This window comes from Theropithecus gelada, chromosome 3 (genome assembly GCF_003255815.1).
Source record: "Theropithecus gelada isolate Dixy chromosome 3, Tgel_1.0, whole genome shotgun sequence".
Lineage (NCBI taxonomy): Eukaryota > Metazoa > Chordata > Mammalia > Primates > Cercopithecidae > Theropithecus > Theropithecus gelada.
In genome coordinates, this window is record NC_037670.1 from 26,709,176 (window position 1) to 26,716,174 (window position 6,999).

Sequence of the window (6,999 nt, forward strand, 5' to 3'; positions counted from 1 at the left end):
CGCCTGTGTCTCTGTTACTCTGACTCCACCTTCTCTCTCAGGTCCTTACTTGAGGTTCCGGAGGTGGGCCCCTGCTGTGATCTCCTACTGTGCTTCCCCCAGTATTTCCTTTTTTCTCCTAAAGATCATTTGGTCTGGACAAGGTGACTCACACCTGTAATCCCAGCACTTTGGGAAGCTGAGGCGGGTGGATCACGAGATCAGGAGTTCAGCCTGACCAACATGGTGAAACCCCATCTCTACTAAAAATACAAAAATTAGCTGGGTGTGGTGGCATGTATCTGTAATCCCAGCTATTTAGGAGGCTGAGGCAGGAGAACTGCTTGAACCTGGGAAGCGGAGGTTGCAGTGAGCCGAGATCATGCCACTGCACTCCAACCTGTGCAACAGAGTGAGACTCCTTCTCAAAACAAAAACAAAAACAAAAACAAAATCATTTGGAACCTTGTTTTAAGGATATGGGGCTATTTAGGTTTTCTATTTCTTTCTTTCTTTTTTTTTTTTTTTTTTTTTGAAACAGGGTCTTCTCTGTCACCCAGGCTGGAGTGTAGTGCTGCAGTCATGGCTCACTGTAGCCTTAATTTCCTGAGCTCAGGTGATCCTCACCTCTAGCCTCCCCAGTAGCTGGGACTACAGGTGTGCCACAGTCATGCCTGGCTAATTTTTAAATTTTTGTTTAATTTTTATTTTTGAGATGGGCGTCTCACTGTGTTGCTTAGGCTGGTTGAACTCCTGGGCTACATCGATTCTCTCTCCTCGGCCTCTCAAAGTGCTGGTGTTACAGGCTTGTGTCACCGTGCCTGGCCCAGTTCTTCTTGAGTGACCTTAATTTCTGTTTTTCACTATTTTAGTTTGTTAAATAAAGCATTGATCCTGTTTTATCACTTGGCAGGAAAACTAGACAATCCACCAGCCCAGGAGGGGACAAGCAGGATTAATCCTCCTCCTCGTCATCTCTGGCTCCAGCCCCACCCTGGCCCATCTTGGCATTCTTCCTCTTCACGTGGCTAGGGTGGCCACCCCCATAGGGAGGCAGAGGGAGAAGTCGATTGCTTCTGGGAAATCAGGCGGACAGTGAAAAACGGGATGTTCACCACCTGCTCATGGACACGGATATGACCTGGCGGATGAGCACACAACCCTGGCGGATGGACTTACCCAAGCCCAGCTTGAAGACCTGGGTCTGTAGGCATCTCTCTAAGAAATCATCGATCTTCAGGCCCACGATGTAATCCAGCTTCATCTTTCCCTCAACCAGCTCCCCAGTGCAGACCAGCCACTGCAGCAGGGAGTGACTTCGAACAGAAGCCGTGGGTCCTTCTCGTCAAGTGTCAGCGGCTCCCTGGCAGCCTTGTGGATCTTGACCAGGGTAAATTTGACCCTCCACACCTCACATTTGTTCTGGAGCCCATACTCGCCAATCAGCTTCAGCTTTTGGTCGAGATGAGATTTCTCGAAGGGTCTCTGTGGGGTCACATAAGTTTTGCGACAAACCCAGCTCCGGGCCGCTGGCGTGTTGGCTCCACTTGCCCGTCTATGCCTAAGCGCAGGCCCTGGTCATTGAGAAAGAGCTCAAAATTTTTATATGTTTCATCTAAGGTGCTGATTCTATTGATACAAAGTTGTTCATAATATGCCCTTATCCTTTTAACATTGGTAGTGATGCTACCTGTCTTTTCTGAGATTGGTTTGTGTCTTTCGTATTTTTTTCTGATCTGTCTGGCTAGAGGTTTATCAATTGTTTTGATTTTCCTCAAACTTTTGGTTATAATGAGTCTCTCTCTCTCTCTCTTTTCCTGATTATATTAATTTCTGTTCTGTTCTTTGTTTCCTTTCTTCTCCTTACTGGATTTTATTTGCTCTTTTTCTAGTTTCTTACTGTAAAGGCGGAAGTCATTGATTTGCTTTGATTTGAGACTTCTTTTCTAATGTAGGCAGTAAGTGGTGTAAATTCCCTCTTAGTATGACTTTAGTGGCATCTCACATTGATATGTTTTCACTTTCATTCAGTTTATTTTTATTTTCATTCTTATTTATTTATCTTTTGAGACAGAGTCTTGCTCTGTCACCGAGGCTGGAGTGTAGTGGTGCAATCTCAGCTCACTGCAGCCTCCACCTCCTGGATTTAATCGATTCTTGTGCTCCAGCTTCCTGAGTAACTGGGATGCGCCTTTCACCATGCTCAGCTAATTTTTGTATTTTTAGTAGAGACGGGGTTTCACCATGTTGGCCAGGCTGGTCTTGAAGTCCTGACCTCAAGCGATCTGCCTGCCTTGGCCTCCCAAAGTAGTGGGATTACAGGCATGAGCCACCACGCCTGGCTAGAAGTGTATTTTTTAGTTTCCAATTTACTTGGGGATTTTTCCAGCTATCTTGTGATTGATTTCTAACTTAAATCCATTGTGGTCAATGAACTTACATTGTACAACTTAACTACTTTTTAAATAATTTCAAAAGCTGAGAGAGATATTTAAAGCATGTTTTTATGTAATGATAATAATCTCAGAGAGAACACAGTTGAAGAACAGGAAGAATTACAAGAACAAAATGTGTGGGAAGACCAAGCACGGTGGATCCAGGAATCAGGTGGGGGCGTGGAGGGGGAAGCAGTGCACTTCTTCTCTTGTAACAGAAGGGAAGGCAGAGTGTGTGGGTTTAGACCCAAGCATGTTCGGGAAACTAAGGCCTTCCTGAGGGCATCTGCTATCTCTTTGGAGGGTGACAGATTTGAGGTCATAATTGAGAGGCATTAGTTTGGGGAAATTGAGGACAGTAGCCATTTTGCAGATTGGGAAAGTGAGTTTTTTTTTTTTTCCTAGGCTTTAAAAAGAATGGTAGGGGCTGGGCACAGTGGCTCACACCTGTAATCTCAGCACTTTGGGAGGCCAAGGCAGGCAGATCATTTGAAGCCATGAGTTTGAGACCATCCTGGCTAACATGGTGAAACCCTGTCTTTACTAAAAATACAAAAAAAAAAAAAAAAAATTAGCTGGGCGTGGTGGCGGGCGCCTGTAGTCCCAGCTACTTGGGTGTCTGAGGCAGGAGAATGGTGTGAACCCAGGAGGCGGAGCTTGCAGTGAGCCAAGATCACGCCACTGCACTCCAGCCTGGGCGACAGAGCGAGACTCTTGTCTCAAAAAAAAAAAAAAAAAAAGGCAAGTGCAGTAGCGTCCATCTGTAGTCTCAGTTACTTGGGAGGCAGAGGTAGGAGAATCACTTGAACTCGAAGGGGGTGGGAGGCGGAGGTTGCAGTGAGCCGAGATCACACCACTGCACTGCAGCCTGGCAATAGAGTGAGACTCTGTCTCAAAAAAAAAAAAAGAAAGAAATGGCTCTGGTTATTGCCATCAACAGAATAATGCCCCTCCCCCAAGAGGTCTGCATTCCAATCCACAGAGACTGTGAATGTTGCTTTCCTTGACAAGAGGGACTTTGCAGAAGTGATTACAGATCTTGATGTGGGGAGACTAGCCTGGGTTATCCAGGTGGGCCCAGTGTAGACACAAGGGTCTTCATGAGAGGGAGGCAGAAGGGTCCGAGATGAAGATGTGGTAGAAGCAGAGGTCAGGTGAGATTTGGAGATGGAGGAAGGGCCTGTGCCAAGGAACACAGCCAGCCTCCGGAAGTTGGCAGGACAGCAGAGGGGTTCCTCCCTCAGGGACTCTGGAAGGAGCACGGCTCTGATTCCTTGACTTTAGGACTTCCAACCTCCAGAACGGTAAGATCATACATGTATGTTGTCTCACGCCCCCTCAGTTTGTGGTAATTTGTTATAGTGGCCATAGAAAAGGACTGCAGTTAGAGGAAGATGCCTACTTTCTGTCCTGGCTGAGAGGAAACACTTTTCTCTTGTACTTAGTACAGGCTTGCACAAATAATTGGAATTGTGAGCAGATCTTTTAAGAAAAAGACTGGGCCGGGCACAGTGGCTCACGGCTGTAATCCCAACACTTTGGGAGGCCAAGGCGGGTGGATCACGAGGTCAAGAGATCAAGACCATCCTGGCCGACATGCTGAAACCCCATCTCTACTAAAAATACAAAAATCAGCTGGGTGTGGTGATACGCGCCTGTAGTCCCAGCTACTCGGGGAGGCTGAGGCAGGAATCGCTTGAACTCGGGAGGCAGAGGTTGCAGTGAGCTGAGATTGTGCCGCTGCACTCCAGCCTGGCAAGAGTGAGACTCCGTCTCAAAAAAAAAAGAAAAAAAAAAAGTAGACGACTAGGGTTCAGGCACGGTGGCTCATGCCTGTAATTCCAGCACTTTGGGAGACTGAGGTAGGCGGGTAGCTTGAGTTCAGCCTGGGCAACATAGTGAAACCCTGTCTCTACCTAAAATACAAAAATTAGCTGGGTGTGGTGGTGTGTGCCAGTAATCCCAGCTGGGAGGATTGGGTGAGCCTGGGAGGTGGAGGTTGTGGCGAGCCGAGATCGCGCCATTGCATTCCAGCCTGGGCAACAAAAGCAAAACTCTGTCTCAAAAAAAAAAAAAAAAAAAGAAAAGAAAAGAAAGAAAAAAGAAACGTTGTGGGTTCTTGTGGTTGACTGCTGTGATTCTGTTTAGATTGGCTTTGCTATCACTTAGCGCTATTGTCCCTTTGTGTTTACAGATAATTAGGGTAAGAACCCAAACCTTTGCCAGTAACATGGCATTCTTCCAGGGTTCTTCTCCTTCCAAAGTCCTTTTGTGGTCTGAGGGACTGAATGTCCACAGCTGTTCCCTCATCTGTATCCAGCGGCTGTCTGAGCACCTGTGAGGTACCAGTAATGCTCAGGAGTGAACAGAGGGCTGGGGAGGGCAGGAGTGGAGCTCCCTGCCCTCGTGGCTCCTTATTGTATCTCCTACTTACTCACTGGGCAAAGTTCCCAATCTCTCAGTGTCTCAGTTTGCGCATCTGTACAATGGGAATAGTTTTAGTGCCTTGCTCTTGTGATTGCTGTAAGGAGTACAGCATGAATGTTTAATATTATAAAAGTGCTTTGAGCAGTACTGACAAATGGTAATATATAAATGTTTGCTCTTCTTACCTTTTTCAGCAAAGGCAGGCAGACACTATCTAAAACCATACATTCATGTCTTTACAGCCATTGATTGGTGTTCTCCTGGGTAACAGGTACAGTCATGACTACCATTATTTGCTAGAGGCAGATAATGTGGGCAGAGGTGGGAGGTGAGGGGAACTTGTCTACAGCTTCACCTTAAAGAAAGCGTTCTTGACTCCCATCGTGTTCTAAGATAGTCTGGGTTGCAGAAGGCAAGCTTGGGCAGGAATGGGGCCCATTGTTTTTCTGGAAGCAAGATTAAGGTCAGGTTCTGAGTCAAACGAAGAGGTCAGCAAACAGCTTGGTAACTCCCCAACTCCTCTTCTCTATCCGTAGTTCTTCACTGCCTGCCCTTCCCAGGGGTGAATCACAAAGTGGTTTAGGGTCAGGACAGTGAGGCTGTTGAGTGCCATTGGGGGGTGTCAGGGAGAAGACAATTCCTATGATGCCACCTCATGCAGCTGAAACCTCGCCTTCCTCTCCTAAGTGTTCTGTGCCTGAGCACTGAGGACAGGACTATGCATGGTCCCAACAGGGCTTCACCAGGCAGAACAAGCAGGTGTGTGATTTGTATGCTTGAGGTCACCATAGTGGCTGTCCCTTTGCTACCCTGGAATTGGTTTCTGGTCTCTATATTCAGAGTGACTCAGGGAAAAGCGTACTGCTTATTGTAAACACTGCTGACTTGGAGGAAGAGATTCTCCTTGCAGATGTGGTAGGAACCAGTTTAAGTGTGATGTCTGGAAGGCTGGGCTCTGTGCCTGAAAGGAAATCTGCCACGCCCTTGCTAAACTGGACGGAGAAGGGGCCATGGCAGGCTGGTGAAGCACCTGTGCTGGGAAATGTGGGTCCGAGGGCCCTAGTCCTGTCCTTGGGAACTGCATCGGGGTTTGTTTTAAAGCCTGTTCTTACCTCTTAGCTTGGCAAAGTATTGCCAAGGCTGGGGAAAACAGCCATTCACACATATTTCTGGCGAGTGTAATGTACCTCCTCCTTGGAGGGCAATTCGGCTGTTGTCTATCAAAATTAAAAATATGCATCTCTTCCTGGAAAGGGAATTGTTGGGGGAATTTATCCTACAGATACCCTTCCATATGTGTAATGATAGCAGGACCAGGATGTTCTTTAAAAGCAGTTCCCAGCCAGTTTGTTACAAAGGTCACAAATTATTCAGCAAGATGATAATGGTTTTATGTTTTTTAAAATGATAAATTGTAGCCTGTTGATCATCGTTAAAAATATTTGAATGCTATTTGTATGGCTTTCTCTGTGAACTTCAGTAATTATTTTGGACCGTTTGTGTTTGTAGAACTTGCTGCCAGACAGTGCCCCTTGTGGTTGAGTGGCTGCACTACATGGCATATGTATCAGTTTCCTGGGGTCACCATAACTAAACAGCAAATACGGGTGCAGAGGTTCCTTCTCTCATAGTTCCAGAAGCCAGAAGTCTGAGATCAAAATGTTGTCAGGACCATGCTCTCTTTTAAAGCGCTGGGAAAGAATCCTTCCCTGCCTCTTCCACTTGCTGGTGGTTGCTAGCAATCTTTGGCGTTCCTTGTCTCGGGGCAGCATCATACTTACCAACCTCTGCCTCTGTCTTCACACGGCTGCCGTCTCTGCTGGGCATCTGTGTGTGTCTTCTCCTCTCCTCTTTTTTTTTTTTTTTCCTGACACAGAGTCTCATTGTGTTGCCCAGGCTGGAGTGCAGTGGCATGATCTTGGCTCACTGCAACCTCCGTCTCCCGTGTTCAAGTGATTCTCAAGCCTCAGCCTCCCAAGTAGCCAGGATTACATGCACCCGCCACTATGCCTAGCTAATTTGTGTATTTTTAGTAGAGACAGGGTTTCAACATGTTGGCCAGGCTGGTCTCGAACTCCTGACCTCAAGTGATCCACCCGCCTCGGCTTCCCAAAGTGCTGGGATTACAGGCATGAGCCACAGTGCCTGACCCTTCTCC

The 6,999-nt window shown here is 47.0% G+C and overlaps 1 pseudogene; it reads right to left on the bottom strand.

Annotated features, from left to right (window-relative positions):
- Positions 1-934: 934 nt before the first annotated feature.
- LOC112621567 lies at positions 935-5,223 on the bottom strand (annotated as a pseudogene).
- Positions 5,224-6,999: the final 1,776 nt, after the last annotated feature.